The sequence below is a fragment of the Electrona antarctica genome (genome assembly GCF_951216825.1).
Source record: "Electrona antarctica genome assembly, chromosome: 18".
NCBI classification, from domain to species: Eukaryota; Metazoa; Chordata; class Actinopteri; order Myctophiformes; family Myctophidae; genus Electrona; species Electrona antarctica.
Window position 1 is genome coordinate 36,483,283 of NC_136799.1, and position 19,581 is coordinate 36,502,863.

The 19,581-nt window shown below is 43.4% G+C and overlaps 1 protein-coding gene across 1 annotated transcript in view; it reads left to right on the forward strand.

Annotated features, from left to right (window-relative positions):
- Positions 1–3,079: 3,079 nt before the first annotated feature.
- The window catches only part of LOC306942752 (KATNB1-like protein 1), a 159,531-nt gene continuing 143,029 nt past the window's right edge, over positions 3,080–19,581 (forward strand). The window contains exons 1-2 of the mRNA XM_079528809.1: positions 3,080–3,169; positions 3,489–3,608. The gene's annotated coding sequence lies outside the window, so the exon portion shown is untranslated. The remainder of the gene's footprint in view (positions 3,170–3,488; positions 3,609–19,581) is intronic.

Consider the following 19,581-nt stretch of genomic DNA (forward strand, 5'->3'; position numbering starts at 1 on the left):
ACACACAGTCACATAGTGACACACACACACACACACACACACACACACACACACACACACACACACACACACACACACACACACACACACACACACACACACAACCGAAGACAATTTAATTCTCTCTCTCTCTCTCTCTCTCTCTCTCTCTCTCTCTCTCTCTCTCTCTCTCTCTCTCTCTCTCTCTTTGTGTGTGAGAGAAAATTAAATTGTCTTCGGTTTTCTTAGACTCATTAAAGTGCAACTATATTATGTAACCTAGACAAAATGTTTATGTATTATGTAATTACTAATTATGCTATTAAATGTAATAGGCTAGCCGCTAGGCATTTTGAGGCACTTCTATTGAGAGCCTCTCATCTTGCTATTTTGAATGCAGCCACCAGGGGCGTCATTGAGCTTTGGCTCAAACCTCAAACCTGATCTCCCTACCAGTATGTTCAGAATGAGTTGGACTGATCTGTAGACTGTTACTATTGCATTCCATGCCAGTTAATATATGACAACATAGTACACACTCACACGTGCACTCGCACACATGTACGCACGCACACATATGCACACACACAGATACATATCTGATATTGATATTACAGTATGTATACTCTATAACTAATTATAGAACATTTGTGAACATTTTGATTTTGTGTATAGGCACATAGAAACTTCTGGTGAATTTTCCACAATGTCGCAATGTAAACATTTGATCAAGAATTAACTTGCTTAGATTCTTTCCTTGTAATGACTCCACCAAACTGGTGAAAGTGGATGGACTGTCATTCAAGGTTTAAGCTATGAGTCACCCCCCCGCCCATCACGCACGCACGCACGCACGCACGCACGCACACACAAATCCCCCCCCCCCCTCTCTCATATTCACTGCATCTCCTACATGTCTCTCACCCATTCCATCTGGTGTTCCTCTTAACAATTAAAGCAAGCAGCCCTCCAGAAGAGCATGAGGGGCCGTGTCATGACGACATACTCTCTCTCCCATCATCTTTAACAAAGACTTTGCTCTGCGTTTCACCTTCTGGCCGGAGGTACAACCACTTGCCTCCTTTGTCATCCAAAATCACTGTTAGCTAATGCTTGGAATACAACCAGCAACCAGATGTGGAGCAACTCTCTGGGAAAAGGGGAGCAAAACCTTTTTTGTGTGACAAATTCTGGGGGCGAGAGAAACACAAGAGCACATCACCGCCAACGCACACTGCGATGACTTACACCCTAAAATAGTGACGGTGTCTAAAAATAGGTCAGATGTTACGGACCCGTGGTGATGATAAGACACATGTGGACAGCTGTTTTTCAGGACTGTGTACAGACCGCTGGAATGTGCATATGCGTCATAGTCTATAGGATTTACTGCATGTAGTTGGCCCACTCACCTTGGCGTTTTCCTGGAAGTCAAAGTCAAAATCGGTGCTCCTCAAATCGCGGTCTAGGGACCTTGGGGGAGGTGGGGGGTTCCAAATGGACCCTCACACACAGACCCACAACTCTGAAGGGAAAAAAAGAACCGAACCGGTTCAACCCTGGTGGAAAAGGGGCCTGAGAGTGTACAACTGTATAACTGATTCTAATGTCTTCTAAATCATGACAGTTTTCTGAAAAACCTATGTTTCTATGTCAGTGGTTCTCAACCTTTTTCATGTCAAGGACACCCAGAATTATCTGTATTTGGCCGCGGACCCCATCTCAAAATATGTTTTTCCAGGGACCCCCCAGAAGCAAATATTTGAGTTAAACGTTCACTGTGAAAGAATATATATTCAAAGATTTGCAGTTTTGCACACACTTTCACAATTTTTAAAAAATAGCAGATCTACAAGCTCATAGCGCTGCACTTGGTGCTGCGCTATGAGCTTGTGGATCTGCTATTTTTCAATAGGTAAAGTTTAAAATGATGGTTAAAGTGGTTAAAAGCTTTGAGGCGACACCGATCCGGCCAATCAGGTCTAAAATGGGTTAAAAATGTCGCAGCCGCTGTTATGAATTGTGATTATATGATTATGGGACTGTATCTGCTTGACCCAGTACATACATGTGTTGAATCGCTCTCATCTGTGTAAGCATACGCATATACTGATACAATTGATACCATGACAATCAACGACTTTATCAGATAGACTGACGTCTGTGCACAATGATACAAGATGCATGCTCTATTGCTATGTATTTGATTATATTCACACAGGGGCCATTTTGCTCTGAAGTCATATTTGCGGGTTGGGAAGAAACGCCACCCTGCCGGGTGCCCAAGTATGACTTAAGAGCAAAATGGCCACGTGCCATGTGAATATGGTGAATTCCTCATTCTGTTCTTCTCTCATATCTTATCTTCCAATACTGCATGCTGGTCTAGATAAACTTTTAGATCATCCCAGGTCATATACAGTATATCTGTCACGGCCTGCTCCTCAGCTTTTGACTGTATTCTGTCACTGTCCTTTATTTCATACTGTTTATGTGTTTTGGTGTTTAGTTATGGTTTACTGATTGTTTAGTTCTGTAGCTCTCTCTTCTATTCAGTTTGTTCAGTATTTAGTGTTATAGGTCTATATTTCTGTTAGTCTGTTCTTTCGTGGCTGTAGTGTATCTTATTTTGTAGTAATGGTCTTGTGCTTTGCATTCTGCCCATGCATGTTGTTCCTGTCTTGTCTAACCACCCTGATTGTTGTTGATCCTAGTCACCTGTGCCCTGTTTGTGCCCCAGCCAATCATTTTGTTGATTGTTCACCTGTGGCCATCCCTGTCTATATATACCCTTCTGTGTCCTTGTGTTCAGCTCAGTCTGTTAACTGTGTTAGTTGTAAGTACTTGTGAGTGTGAAAGTTTTGTGTGATCAAAAGACGTTGAATTGTTCTGCCTCAGTCTTCTGTATGGGTCCTATCACCCTGGCAACATGAAATCATGTTTTCTTCCTGTAACCCTTGCTCACGTAGGCTTGCTCAAACCAAGAAACCTAAGCCAATAATTATCATGACATCCACTCGTCAATCAGTCTTAAGCTTTTAATCGTAATTGTATTTTATGACATGGCTACTTTTCAGCGTTCAAATGAAATTCCTCCCAACGTTTTGTCCCACCTGCCGATCCTGTTGCACTCTTAAATACGTCATTATATGGAACATAAACTCTTTGAAGATGCCATTTCATTGGAAATGTATGAATTATTGCATTTTTAACTAAAATATAGTCACACTGCAATGCTTTGCGAGCTCTTTGATCTAATATTTTCTCTATTTTGTTTTACTGAAATCTATATATATATATATATAATGCCTAAAATACGGCTGCCAGGTTGAAAGTGATGACGATGGGATTCCTATACGTATAGCAATGGAAAGTTGGCTAACCTATAGGAAGATGTGACCAGGCATGTCTCTGTACTGTACGTATGTTTGCTTGTGACCTCACTGTGTGTGTGTGTGTGTGTGTGTGTGTGTGTGTGTGGTGTACGGTGTGCGCACGCCGGTTGATAGGTACATGAGGGAGTGGATGTCACAGAAGTGCGAGTGGGTTGGGCCGGGATATTATGGCAGAAACTCTGACGAACGCCCCCAAACGGAGCCAGGAACTGCAGCGGAAACGGCCCATAGATAGTAAGTACACTGTGATGATGTGGGTGGGCTGGGCAGACAGGAGGCTTTCTGTGGTGGTCCGTCTCCCCTCGGGAGGTCCGCTGCTGCGCTTTCTGTGCATACAGTACAGTGTTAAACTCAGAGGTCATCAGACAGTATGTCCGTACACGGACAAATGTGTCCGACTCCGTGGCAAGGCTTGTCCTGTCCATGTTCGTGGCAATTTCTTTTTTTACATACATTTCTTTTTACAGTTATAATGCTCTGATGTCAGTCTCCAGGTTTGGTGAGAGAATCTGTATGACACTATGGTACATTAAGAGTCCACTAGTACAGTGGTTCTCTAATGTTTTATTTTCAAGGGCCCCCCTAACATTTGTACACTCTCCGAGTGACAGACCTGTAATGGTAATTTAGGGCTAGATCTTTATGTTTGTCTACTCATTTTGTATGCCAATACAGCATGGCCATGACTCCTGAACTCACTGTTTCTCAACTTCCCCACCCAGGGGTGCAAATGGATTCAAAATGCAAGCATTTAATCCCCCCCCCTTAAAACATGATCATCATGATTATACTAGGTGTAAAAAGTGTACAGAAAGTGTTAAAATGACGTTTTTAAGTCTTTATATCTATTAGAGTAACATTAACTCCATCTTTAATCTTTTTTTTGTGTGTGGATACCACACTGAATAATTCTCAGTGTTCATTTGCAGTGATTCAAGAGTTTGATATTGTTGCTGTCGGGCAGACACCTCATATTTTCCATATTCTAACGTTTTGTGCTTTTCTGTATATTAACGCCCTACTTGATCATACTATAGTGTCACACAAAAGCATCAAAAGTAGCAGATCCACAAGCTCGTGTGCAAATGGAACCAAGCGGACCGTACGAGTTAGATGAACATTTAACGGATTTTGCAGTCTGTTCTCGGGCCGTGCAGTTTCAAAACAGAAAGCCATTCTTAGTTCCAACAGACACATCCATCTATCTCACCAGTACATCTCAGCCATACCTAAACATGAAGCGCTCCATAATTCAAATACTGCCAAGAGGGCTGTACATCAAGACACCTTAAATAAACATTCCACGCAGTACCATTTATATTTCAAAGTTTATGCATTATGCAGGTGGAGGCTATGTCAGCAGTCGGCGGATTAATTATTAGCCTATACCTTGACACAAGTGGGTCAAAACGGTCTCTTCCAAGATGAAGTAATCTGGTGGAGGAACAGATGCAGAAAGACATCCATCCGCCGTTTGTCCGCAGGGAGGATATCGTTCAATAGGAGCGAATGAATGGCTGCATGCTATATGCAGCGTGTGTGCCAGCGATGGAAAGTGACTAAGTACATTTACTTAAGTACTGTACTTAAGTCCAGTTTTGAGGTATTTGTACAGTACTTTACGGCACTTCATTTACAATTTACAATTTTTTTACTTCTACTCTACTCAAGAACAAAATATTCTACTTTTGCTCCACTACAATGATTTGAAAACTTTAGTTACTTTGTAGACTTTGATTATTATTACAAAACATACATTACCCACTTCAGCCCTATATACATTTCATCCATCCATTATGAGTAGTTCCTACTTTTGGTAATATTTTGATAGCAATACTTTTGTACTTTTACTAAGTACATTTTGAATTCCATGCTTTTACTTGTAACACTGCAGTATTTACTTAAGTAAGACATTTGAGTACTTTTTCCACCACTGGTGTGTGCAGACATCTGTTACTAATATAAACATACAGTATACTAATGTATACAGCCAACAACTATAAAATGGATTATGCGCCATCATTTGTAGTTAGGATCATAGGCTGTATCGCTGCAATGTTATAGAAATGGTAGCCTACAGCTGATAGATTTCCTCTGCTAGAAAAAGTGAGAGTTTACTTTCTAATAATACTTCACAGGTCCAAAAACAATCAGTCTGGACACTTTTTATGTCACCCCTTGATTTCAGTTCCCTCTCTTCCGGAGCCATATATGACCCATTTCTAGACTTTTTACTGGTTTTGTTCTGCTAAGCTACGTCGCTCACATCATGACAGACCGGAGGCAGTAAACTGAACTGGAACTGGATTGTAGGTTATAATTTATTGGCGCGATTAGGCAGCGCAGGCGAGCACTAACGCACTGGCAGCTAATGGTCTCACCCTTCACCCTGGAGCCATGGAATGTTTACTACGACTCTACTCTGTGAGTAAGAGAGAGGGAACATTTTCACTCCCTTATACCGACACAAGCCATGGATGGAATCGATCCCAAGTATGTCCCCTGCAGCTATCATAAACCATTTCTCCCGAATAGAGCCACGCCTTGAAGACCAGTCTACGATGTGTTGCCCGATTTTGCGAGAGAATTGAAATAAGCAACCAGGTCCCTGAAAACAAGCCCAAAGGAGGCAACTAAAACATGACCACTTTAAATCTACCAACTCGATGAAGCCAATAGGCAAAACCTTTTTCTTTTTTTGTTTTGTTAAAGCTAGAGCGGTGACCGTTGGGCAATGGCATACTTGGCACGATGCAAGTTGGAAATGCATGTCCCACCCAGTTATTATGTATGTGTCCCTTTTATGCCCATATGGAGTTCTTGTAACGATGGAAGTTGGAGATCCATGCCCCACCCGGCCTATGCAATACCTGTTGTACCCGTGTCAATATATGGAGATTTCTGTATCTGTCTCTCTCTGACTGTGTCCCTTTATTCATATACATGGAGTTCTGTGTCAGGCATGCCCAAATATGGAGTGTTGTGATGTCAGGCATGCCCAAATATGCAGTGTTGAACTTGTGATGTCAGAACAGGCCAGCTCCATATATGGAGCTTGGGCAGGGGCCCTGTCCAGAGCCCGGGCAGAGGCCTTTTGTGGCGGCAACCGGGCACTGCACTCCCGGTTTTCGAGTTACGTGCATTACAGCCGTACACACATACGTACAGACAGACAGAGACGTGGTGCATTTATAGATGGATATATATTTTAACAAATCGTGTGCGGACATTCACTTATTCTTCACTTCAAACCTATATTCACCGGTTATTTCTAAATAGCTGATCTACAAGTTCACCTCACAACACTGTATAGCTTGTAGATCTGCTATTTTTGAGTGGTGCAAACAACCAACAACTGGTTTGTACCCGTGTCCCGTGTACCCGTGTTTGTTCGTACCAAAAAAACGAGCATGGTTGCTATGGTTAGCAACCAAATAAACGAGCATGGTTGCTATGGTTAGTGTGTGACGTCACTGACATAGCTGATCAGACTATATAAGACCTTGCACCACTCAGTTCACACGGGTGTGATTTTTAAACAACATTTAGAAAGCAAGCCCAAATTAGCAACTACACTTAAAAGCCGCAACCCGCAAAAAAAAATATATGTATACCAATATATACCAATATTTACAATCAACTTCACAGAAAAAGTCGCTTATAATAAACAGAGTTGGCAACACTGCCAGTGTACGTATTAACGAGTTTGTTTTGGCTCGGAGGCCGTCCTGTATCATCCTCCTCCATACACATTATAAATCACTGCCTCGAAACGGCCTGAGGGATTGATCTCCTGCATGCTCGTCATCCCTTATGGGGGGAAAATTACAGGTGCTAATGAGTAAGAGGTCTTTACTGTACAGTATGTCTTCTAAGCGGAACATTGAGTAAGAGGTCCATATGTTAAAAGATCATGACCCATGAAGTGACAATGGCCATTGTGAAACCGTCAACGTGTAGTGGAACGCTGCATAGTATTCTACTAGAGCAGTGGTTCTCAAACTTGTTTTTCATTTTCAGTGTGGTACTGTATGTATTGTGCATTACTCAATTCTAGGGCATTCACTTCTAGTCATTTTTACTAGTTGCCTAGTTTACTAGTCGACTAGTTGTTTAACCACCTATTATGGAAATAAATATTTGTACATTTAAAAACTGTGTACATTGGTGACTATAACTATAATCTACCTGATCTTGAGGCCTACAAAATCGGGGAAAAAAATAAATAAAAATAAAAATAAATATATATATTCTTTTCTTATCAACTAGTCAACTAGTACCAGCAAGGTCGACTAGTGGATTTACTAGTCGACTAGTAAACTAGTCGACTAGTAAACTAGTCGACTAGTTGCTTAATGCCCTACTCCATTCAAGGGTCCATTAAATAATTTTGCTGTGGGACCTCATGGAACCTCCTCAAGGACCACTGGTGGTCCCCACAACAACCGTTTCATCTTCAGACCCAAAATATGTACTATTTATTCGTTCATTCATTCAGAGAGAGAGAGAGAGAGAGCACATGGCGTGTGAAAATATCCTTTGAAATATCCCCATTTTTTAAAAAGGGATATTTACTTGTGAGTCGTGACCCATAAAAACAGTTGCATGACCCAAAAAATGCATGGGTCATGACTCATGCAACCAAAGATGGTGATGATGGCCAATGTACTTGTCCTTTCCCATATCAAATCCCAGTTGGCCAGATTGATTTGGATCACAGGGTCAAAAGAATCAGTCACTCTCTTTCCCTATCTGCCAGATTATAGCTTGTATGACCTGCCATAGATGGAGGGATGTTTGGGAATCATTCGTTTACAAGGGGAATTAAAGACTGGTTGTTTTGCCAGGCTTGGCCTAATAGTTTTTTCTGTTCAGCTGTTGGTGTTTTATAACACGCCAGAACCCTGAAATGAATTTGAAGCACCGGCCATGGTAAATCATTGAGGTAATCCCTGTTTGGTCTCCAGAGGCTAAAGAGGGAAGTATGGATGTTACCAGTGGCTTTAAGGCTGACATAGCTTGGTGGAAAATATCAGGTGGAAAGTAGCTAAGTACATTTACTTAAGTACTGTACTCTTTTTAAGTACAATTTTGAGGTACTGGAGTATTTCCAATTTTCAGTACTTCTTACTTCTACTCAGCTACATCTCAGAGGCAAATATTGTACTTTTACGCCACTACAATTATTAGGCAATTTATAGTTACTTTGTAGATTTGGATTATTATTACAAGACATACAGTAACCACTTCAGCCCTATGCATTTCGGCCATTTGAAAATAGCCAATCTACAAGCTCGCAATGCGTCATGATTGTGAGCTTGTAATTCTATTTTCAAAATATTTTTATACATTTGATAACTTGAAATGGAACATTTTGCATAATGAGTACTTTTACTTTTGGTACTTTAAGTACATTTTGATGCCAATATCTTTTGTACTTACTCCAGTACATTGTTTTATAATTTATATTGCAGTATTGAGTACTTTTTTGACCACTGCTATGAAATAACATTATGAGAACCTGCAGTCAACTGTGATTCTTTTTACAACACTTTATGTTGTTTCACTTGTTTGTCAATCTGTACAATATCTACAGTTCCAGGATCTTCTTGCACTTTTTCACATTGTTCCGGCATGTTAAAACTTTGTTCATGCACACATTAAAATCTTCACTTTTAGGGTTACATTTCTTTCAAGGGAAACGCTGATAAATAAATGACCACACGGCTCTATGTTACGTATGGGGTGATATTTTGCAAAAGATGTCCTCGGATGTACAATATGACGGGAAAGAAGATGATTAATACGTTTCAGTGACTCTGCTCTCTGTTCCGGCAAGCGTGATGTCAGTCTGATTATGTTGGACGGACTTTGCTTCGCTCTGGCGGCTTGTCTTCGCTCAGTGTTTACGGACAGACACCGCCTCATCCGTGGCGCTCCTTGCACGCCAACCATATTAGTACTCGACATGCACGGAAACCCTCACGTTCGGTGAGTGACGAGGATAATGGATGAAGAACCTGTGTGCCACCGACAGTGACTGGTAGTGCTCCAGCTAAATGCACACCTTTTGACTAATGAGCTGACAAACCACATGTCACTCTCAGCCCTCAGGGGGAAACTGTAGCCAGGAATGTTAAAGGTCTTTTGAAAGAGACATGCGAGAGAGATAGAGAGAGACAGTGTGGTTTGTGAATGCACTTCATGGGGCCATTACAAGATGTCAGCCAACAAGAGGTGTCACGGCAATAGAAGCTTGCAACGACCACACATGTGGATAATGACTTATGGATAGCGGCCGTTGTTTGAAAAAGGACTTGTACGTGACCATGGTAAAAGCAAAGTACCGCCCGTGGTAGAAAGTAAAAGTCTGGAATTAAAAATGTAGCCTACTTGAGTAAAATTACAAAAGTGTTGGTACCAAAAGTAGAAAGTACTCATTATGCAGAAATTAACGTATGTAGATGTATATAGGGATGTATATAGGGCTGAAATTCTTAGTGTGTTTTGTAATAATAATTAAAATCTATCCATGCTGTCATCTGCACACTGTTCATTTAGAACAGTGGTTCTCAAAGGTTTTTTTGACCCTCATAACTCTTGAGAATGTACCAATGGAACCAAATGGACCTTTTTAACCCATTAAGACCTGAGGCCCATTCTACAACATTCCTTCAGTGGTTCTCAAACGTTTTCATGCCAATAACCCCCAAAATGATATGTATTTGGCCACGGGACTCCATGCATCTGAAAATGTTACAGAAATAACACAGAATGCTTTCCCAGTTTGAATGGGTTCAACCCGCTCAAGGAACCCCGAGGGTCCCCTGGACCCCACTCGTCTTTTACCCTCGTAGAGTTAAATGAACACTGAGAGAGTGTTTTAGACCAAGAAGGTCAACGCGGTCAACGCCAGCTGTGTGGAAGATTCAACATGGAGAGAAAAATCTATCTAAAGCATTTTACATGATATCGTTTTGTTGCTGTAATTGTAAACGGTAAGGGTTCGACCACAGAAGCAAGGGAGAGGTGTGTACACAACAAGACTTGATAATATCTATCATGAATATTATGACCTTTATCTGCTTGACCCAGTACATACATCCAGTGAATCACTCATTATTGATACCTGGCCTTGATACGATGACTATATCAACTACTTTATCATATAGACTGACTGACGCCTGTGCACAATGATACGAGATGCATGTGCTTAACCCAAATCACAACAATCTAGAAGAGAAAGAAAACAGAAGCTTCTCTACACTGACAGTGAACAGGAGAGCTTCAGGACATCAGGACTTAATTATGCAGTTTGTAAGGTTTTCAGGGAATATGGTAGCCTGACACTCGGTCTGAATTTTCATTTCGTTTCACTTCATTATTCAGACTGAAAGCCCTCCCCACGGCAGCAGTTTCTGGGATGGGCGTCAAAGCGGCAGTCCTCTCTCAGATTAGTAGGAAAGCAGATGACGTTGTTGTCAATCATGAGGCTATGGCTAACCCGTTTGCTAACCAAACAAACACAGCCAACGAGCGCTACTAGCATGTAAACAAAAGCGGTAAAATATGTCGGATGATGATGTTTATAAAACCTCCCGTTTCTGTAAAGAAACTATTTATCATACGTCTATTTAATAGCCAGATTGATACGGTCGTGAGTCACCGCAGTGGGGGCAGCCATGTTTGTTGTCTGACGGGGGCTGATGTTTTCGACCGAGACTGACGCGGTCGTGCGGAGAGTCACCAGACCTGAATCGCCAGAACATAATTTCTTAATGGATTAACGTTAATGGCTAACGATTCAGGGCTGGGGCCAGGCTAGGAATATGGAGCACGTTAAAGGGACATTTCACCGGCATCACCACTGAAAGAAACTGCAGTCACTCAATGTTAATAGTAATTGTAGTAGATAACAGTAGTACAATTTGAAATGTGCACCCTCTGGCCAGAAATATAATGTAGTCTGTGTGTTTGAGGGGGGGAGGGGGGAGGAAGGAAGTGAGACCAGTTAAATGTGTAATTGTGACAGCCCTGATATTGGCAGGCCACAGAACATGGACCCCATACACTACAGTCTCATGTCGTTCAGGGTTTGGTGGATTTTCCTTTCGGAGGGAGGTGTCGATGATGTATGGCAGAGTGAATCATGGATTGGAACGTCAGCTGTCCTCCACATGCCTCGTCTCACAATAAACATGACCATTTTTGGAAAATCGACCGAAAAAGTATTACCATCATCGTCATTTACTGTTGAACATGAATTATGATCGGGTCAAATGGAAATGTTCGGCAGCAAGTAGGAGCTGTATCACGCTCGGCAAAGCACATAGTATGCGTAATTTGGCCACTGACGGGAACTGGGGATGCTTTCAGCTGGAATCATCGATTTGTTTCGGAACGTAACCCAGCAGTCACACTGTAAAATAACACAATATCCTGAAGAAATATTCTGTCTTCCACCGTTTCTGAAACAGACCGACTGCTGATTTCTGCTCGGAGAGAACCACCAGAGGGGTTGCGTATAAGCTTACAAACTCATAACAGATTAATGTGAGCAATTTTATTGGAGTGAAACAACTCCATGGTCGGAGCGGTGCGGTGCGGTTGCTGAGGAGAGAACCTCGTTGCACAGCGAGCGCACACGGAACACCATCAGGGCCTGTCGCTCCCACAATTCCACAATAGGAAGCTGGCAACATAGATTTGTAGCAGAGTAAATGCTTGTCTGATGGTTGTGTGCATTGGGGTTTAGAACAAACCAAAGGTCAACAGCACTATTTCAGCCTCCCACGCACTCATGCACGTCACACACGCACACGCACGCAAATACACACACACACACACACACACACTCTTCCAGTTTGGTTTGCTCTGCTGCCCTGCTTTTCTTGGCCCGTCTCCCCTCCAGAGCTCCACATTGATTTGAGGAAGTGTGTGAGACTCTCAACATGTACACCAGTGGTGTAAAGTAGCCAAGTACATTTACTCAAGTACTTTACACAAGTACCACTTGAGGGTACTTTTATTTGATTCGAGCTTTTCCATTTTTTGATGCTTAATACTTTTACACACCACTACGTCTTAGAGCCAAATGTTTTACTTTTTACCCGACCGCAGTTATTTGCTAACTTTAGTTTACTAGCTTGTAGATTTTTATCAGTAATGCAAAACCCATATTCTATTCTTCAGCTATTTGAAAATAGCCCAACTTACAAGCTCAAGTTCCAACACTGGAAGCATGCACCCTGGTTACCCTTGTACTTTGTTACAAAAGGATAAATGAACACCGAGCATTTGTACTGTGCGCTGCAGAGCGACAGATCCATGCTTGTGCAGCGGTCAAGCAGAATGGAGTGAGTGGCGGCCAGGGCTCTCCATGTCGTCACCACCAGACACAAAGCACCCATTTAAAACCATGGCACTGCAGCGTGTGCCAGTCCCTGCATCATTCCCATGACATCATACGGCTGATGTAGAGGCTTTAGCTCTGTGTCAGAGTCACTTAATCCATTCAAACCGGGAACGTACTTTAGCTGTTGAAAAATAGTGCCACGCTACGAGCTTGTAGATCTGCTATTTTTGGAAAATTTGAGAAAATCTTTGAATAAATATATATTTTTAAAGCGAACAAAGCGAACACGCGAACAATTTAAATCATTGCTTCTGGGGGGTCTCAGGAACAAAATATTTTGAGATGGGGGTCGGCGGCCAAAACATATAATTGTGGGGGTTCCTTGAGATGAAAAAGTTTGAGAATCACTGACATAGAAACATAGGTTGTTCAGAAAACTGCTAGGATTTAGAAGACATTTCTTTTAGAATGGGCCTCAGGTCTTCATGGGTTAATGGACCTGCTTAGGACTCCACCAGGACAGAGGAGCTGCTGCTACAGCACTGGCTATACTGTGTATATACAGTACGACTTTAAACAACTTCCATCCAGATTTTCATTGGGCCCTTTAGGGCAGCACCGCGCTCTGGACGAAATCAAATATAATTTATACGTGGACTTAAACTGTGCAACCCCTTGACCTAGTTTCTGTTTGACTGAGAGCAGAGGAGGTCGTGCAGACAGCACCGTGTTTTCCTGGCGCTCAGGAGGTATATATAGAGCGGCCGCCGGCCGACCGACCGACCTGGGAGTCAGGAGGTTAAATCGGGTTCCCACCGGGTTTGTTCCTCGGCTCCCCTGGGGCTTCCTGCTGAAGTGCCCATGAGCAACACTTATCACATAACTGCTCTCCCTTCAGTCCCTTGTACTCACTCTGAGCAGCACACTGCTAAGTCAAGTGCAAAATATCAAAGTATCATTACAAATAACTTTTATATATATTTTGGGGAGCTTTTTGCCTGCATTGATAGATTACTGTACATAGTAGACTGACAGGAAATGGGGGAAGACACACAGCAAAGGTCGTCGGGATTGGGAGTCAAACCCTCGACACGCTGTCAGGCATCAGCACTGGCAGCCTTTGGTGCCCTGACCGTTAACCTAGCCGCCCGGGCCATAGATAACCTTTTTCTTTTGTCTCCGTCTCCGTTTTATCTTAATGATCTATACTTTCTCCCAGAAAAAAAGCAATAAAACATTTGCAAGTCATTTCTGTCCCATTACAAAGACATCAGCATATAAAGTAGCCTAGCGGATGTTACATTTATAGAAGTGCACGCGATGGAAAGCGTATATATATCATGATTATAGAAAGATGAATCTTTGCAGTGGCACGTCCCTTACAGCCATCCATCCAGCCATACATGTCTCTCTTTTCAAGGGGAGCGAGCGCACAGGGCCATGCATCATGAATACGTGCACATAAGTCACACGCAGACGTTCAGCTTGAAGGAAGTGCACTCAAGGACCGCTGGTTACACCGTAAACTCCTGAGTGTTAACCCAGTAAAACTGTGTCCTTTTAGCAGTTAATATAGTGTCACAATCATTTTGCCCTCTTTAGCCATATTTAATACTTTGGCTGTTAAAAAAATAGCCGGTATTAGACAAGCTCATATATAGTGCGGCACAAACCTATTTTTGAAAAATCTGGAAAATGTGTGCAAATCTTTGAATAATATTCAAAGCATATCACATATAATGTTTTTCAAAAGTGAACATTTCGAACCCAAGTCTTTGCTTCAAGGTCTCCCTGGAACTTTTTGAGATGGGGGTCCACAGCCAAATACACATCATTTTGGGGGTCCTTTGACATGAAAAAGTTTGAGAACCACTGATATATAGGCCTATACAACATAAGCTTTTTCTTCTGGATTTAGAAGACATTCGTAGAATGGGAACGTCGGGTCCTAATGGGTTAATTCATCTCCGAGAGCGTTCAAATGGAACCCTTACTTACGGGGTCCGCTGGGTTCCATTGGTACGCTCTCAGTCTGGAGCTCCGATGGGTTCCATTGGTACGCTCTCAGTCTGGAGCTCCGATGGGTTCCATTGGTACGCTCTCAGTCTGGAGCTCCACTGGGTTCCATTGGTACGCTCTCAGTCTGGAGCTCCGATGGGTTCCATTGGTACACTCTCAGAGTGGAGCTCCACTGGGTTCCATTGGTACGCTCTCAGAGTGGAGCTCCACTGACCACTGGGTTCCATTGGTACGCTCTCAGAGTGGAGCTCCACTGGGTTCCATTGGTACGCTCTCAGAGTGGAGCTCCACTGGGTTCCATTGGTACGCTCTCAGAGTGGAGCTCCACTGGGTTCCATTGGTACGCTCTCAGAGTGGAGCTCCACTGGGTTCCATTGGTACGCTCTGAGAGTGGAGCTCCACTGGGTTCCATTGGTACGCTCTGAGAGTGGAGCTCCACTGGGTTCCATTGGTACACTCTCAGAGTGGAGCGCCACTGGGTTCCATTGGTACACTCTCAGAGTGGAGCTCCACTGGGTTCCATTGGTACACTCTCAGAGTGGAGCTCCACTGGGTTCCATTGGTACTCTCTCAGAGTGGAGCTCCACTGGGTTCCATTGGTACACTCTGAGAGTGGAGCTCCACTGGGTTCCATTGGTACGCTCTGAGAGTGGAGCTCCACTGGGTTCCAGTGGTACACTCTGAGAGTGGAGCTCCACTGGGTTCCATTGGTACGCTCTCAGTCTGGAGCTCCACTGGGTTCCATTGGTACTCTCTCAGAGTGGAGCTCCACTGGGTTCCAGTGGTACGCTCTGAGAGTGGAGCTCCACTGGGTTCCATTGGTACGCTCTGAGAGTGGATCTCCACTGGGTTCCATTGGTACGCTCTCAGAGTGGAGCTCCACTGGGTTCCAGTGGTACTCTCTCAGAGTGGAGCTCCACTGGGTTGCATTGGTACGCTCTCAGAGTGGAGCTCCACTGGGTTCCATTGGTACTCTCTCAGTCTGGAGCTCCACTGGGTTCCATTGGTACACTATCAGAGTGGAGCTCCACTGGGTTCCATTGGTACTCTCTCAGTCTGGAGCTCCACTGGGTTCCATTGGTACGCTCTGAGAGTGGAGCTCCACTGGGTTCCATTGGTACGCTCTGAGAGTGGAGCTCCACTGGGTTCCATTGGTACGCTCTCAGAGTGGAGCTCCACTGGGTTCCATTGGTACGCTCTGAGAGTGGAGCTCCACTGGGTTCCATTGGTACTCTCTCAGAGTGGAGCTCCACTGGGTTCCATTGGTACTCTCTCAGTCTGGAGCTCCACTGGGTTCCATTGGTACTCTCTCAGAGTGGAGCTCCACTGGGTTCCATTGGTACTCTCTCAGAGTGGAGCTCCACTGGGTTCCATTGGTACTCTCTCAGAGTGGAGCTCCACAGGGTTCCATTGGTACTCTCTCAGAGTGTAGCTCCACTGGGTTCCATTGGTACTCTCTCAGAGTGTAGCTCCACTGGGTTCCATTGGTACTCTCTCAGAGTGGAGCTCCATTGGGTTCCATTGGTACGCTCTCAGAGTCTGGAGCTTGCATTCCATGCCGCCCGAGAGCGGGCCCAGGGATCCTCTTTCATCCCAGGTGTCAGGATTTACCTCCTCACGTGTGTTCCTCCACGTTGACGGGGGTGTGCAAATCAACCTGGGAAACATATATACCTCGGAAAAAATATCATCGCTCATGTGCAGGAAGCATAGTCTTTATTATTTAGGCCAGGAGATCAGAGAGAATCTCCCGCTGAGAAGGGGGGGGGGGGGGGGGGTGAACTATAGGAACCCCACACACACACACACACACACACACACACACACACACTCATCTCCCTATTGTATAGGGTCAATGGTGGAAAGTACATTTACAGGTGCAGTTTTGAGGTACTTTACATGACAAACCTTCAGTACTTTATTCCTCTACTCTGTTACATCCCAGCGGCAAATATTTGTAATATATTGATTTACATTGTTAAACATTGTTGGTGTTGCCACTTCAGATCTATATCTCACACTTTGGATATCTATAAAAAAATAAATAACAAATTGACAATTTAGAAACATTTGGGTACTTTTACTTGGTATTGTAAAGATGATCTCTTATGTGCACGAGAATGCGACACACACCAAAGTCCTGGTGCCGGCCCATGGCAGAATAATTTAAATATTAGGCTAGTCTTCAAGAGAAGGTGGCCACACACACTGGGAGCCAAAGTGCCAATACTATATATCTGGACGCAGAGTTAAAAGACACTAACGTTTTGGCAGGTAGCTATAACTTACTTGTAACAGAGTATTTCTCCATTGTGGTATTGCTACTTTTACCTAAGTAAAACCCCAGAGGACTTCTTCTCCCACCACTATAGCCTAGGAGGAGGAGGGTCTGTTGGAGGTGAGCTGGTGTCGCTCACGTTCTCCTCCATGGTTTGTGGCACGTGACTGACCTACTTACAAGCTTTTTACTGCCTGCAGGCGCGCGGCAGCAGCAGTCTGCCTGTGCTTCTTAAATGTCTGGCCTTTGTCTCTGCCGCACGTCAACTTGCAGTGCAAATAACATTGTTTTCATACAGTAGCCAAAGATTCAAATATTTTTACGACCCAAAATACCCAGGTTTTGGGGTCAAAAGAAGGAATCAGTGGAATACCACGCGTTCTTGCAGATGTTTCTGCTCAGCAGAACCAGGTGGCGGTTTTGCAATATTTTCCTGTAGATTTATTGTGGAGATTTGCCCCCAGGCTAGAGGTTATACTTACACTTACCATCCTGGGATTCCGGGCTCATATGTGCACCATCTAGTTGTCTCTCTGTCTCACGTGTGACCTGATACACAAGAAGGTTCTCAGAACTGCATTTGACTGAACTCCAAGATAGCCCCGAGCGTGCCGTTGAACTTTGTTTTCCGTCTACAAAGATTGAATGCAAGGCAAAGCAATATAAGGCAAGGCCATGTTTATTTGCAGCTGCAGCACATTTCAACAACAAATCCAAAGAAACATTATAAAAGGACATTTAGAAAATAGTTATTAAAGAGTTAAAATAATAGAAAATAAGAATACTAGAAAGAGTTACAGTTCAGTGCAAGTAATTAATCATAAAACTCAATAAAAGGCAACGGGCAAACTGAAAAGTCCTCAGCTTTGACGTGAAAGAACCGAGAGTTGTTGCAGACCTGCAGTTTTCTGGGAGTTCCACGCAAAGAAGTGAAACTGCATGCGCTCGCCCAATTCTGTGGGCTTTTTCTTTTGATTGCCTCTCACTATTTTGGCATATTTTTCAAGCTCTCTTAAATGTAGCGTGCAATATTTATTGTTTATTCAAAGTAGTTCTGTGTGTGGAACAATGTCCACTGGATTCTGGGGAGTGGGCCATCTTCAATCATTCCACTGCTGCTTCTTGGAAACCAGCCTCATACCAAGTCTGTCAGGTTCACAGTGGGCTTGCTAATTAATGACAGTTGTTTTATTATCTTCATTGCTCTTTATAAAGAGAACTCTTCTCTTTATTTAATGTCTGTTGTGCTATATCTTCCAGGCAGTGGCTAAAGGAGTGCCAACACCCAGAGGCGTAGCATCAAATGAACGAGTTTCAGTTCAAAATCAATTGTTCTGCCATATGGCACGGCGATATAAAACATAGACAAATGGATCATTCTCCAGAGGTAGAGAACTCCTACTGCAAGATGATTGCTTTTTCATTTTATTCTCTCAACTTGTCTGCCGTGACATGCACAGGAAACTCTCATCAACCACACTCACCTTTCATTCTTTCCATTTGGACTATCCGCTGACTATCACTTTGCTGGCCTGCTTTAAATCGAATTGGTGTTTCAGCCGTTTCTACCAGGAGTCACAGAAGCCATTGTTGGGCGTCTGGGAACGCTGCCTAGCTAAGAATGTGCTCACACGTTGTCCTGGCTTTGGTGGATTTCATTTCTATTTTATTTTGTTGTGATTGCATTTCTCTTTTGTAAAAAAAAAAGAGACCTGCAAGGCCAGGCAAAGAAGCTCAAAGTTACAGACACACATAAGTACAACATTATACATTGGATTAGTACAGATCAGGCCACTACAAATTAAACGAATGATGAAAAAGAAAAGCCACATCAAGTTATCCTTAATTGCGATACTCCATCATGTAGCGTGGCGGAAGTAGCAGATCAACAAGCTCACGAGGCGTTGCGGCGGCGGCGCGGCGTGCACGTGAACTTGTAGATCTGCTAGTTAAAGCCGGCGTATAAATCAGGCTTTACACGCGAGGTGTTTTCTGACATGAACAGGGATTCCAGCTGAAGCTTGTGTGAGGGCTGTAACTACAGCAGCTTGGAGATCAATTAAAGGGGAATTGCTGACTACTGGTTGTAGGTCTTGCCGTACATCTTGAAAACCTATCATCCATTTGCCTTTTTTTTCAGCTCACAATGCTCACCCTGCCGCCACTGCATGGGGTGGACGAGGAAATGCTAGGACGTAAATGGAGCTGAACGCTCCCATGTGTGTGTGGACCTATATCTGTGTGGATGAACATGAGTTATCACATCTCATGTCGGGGGATCATTTTTAGTACGACGTACGGTTCTCAATGGGAGAACCACTGTACTAAAATGAGAGTGTATACACGGGGTCCATTTGGTTCCATTTGTACGTGCTCTACAGTATTTACTGTACAGGCCTGTACGTGTCCCTGCATGGATCCTACTTTTGATAACCTCCGTTTTAGTAAGTGTAATGGAATTGGCCCGAGTGTTGAACTGGGCTTACAAGAAAGAGCGCTACTATCCAATGGACTGTCGGAGCTGTCGACTGTCAACTCAAATGGATATACTCGCC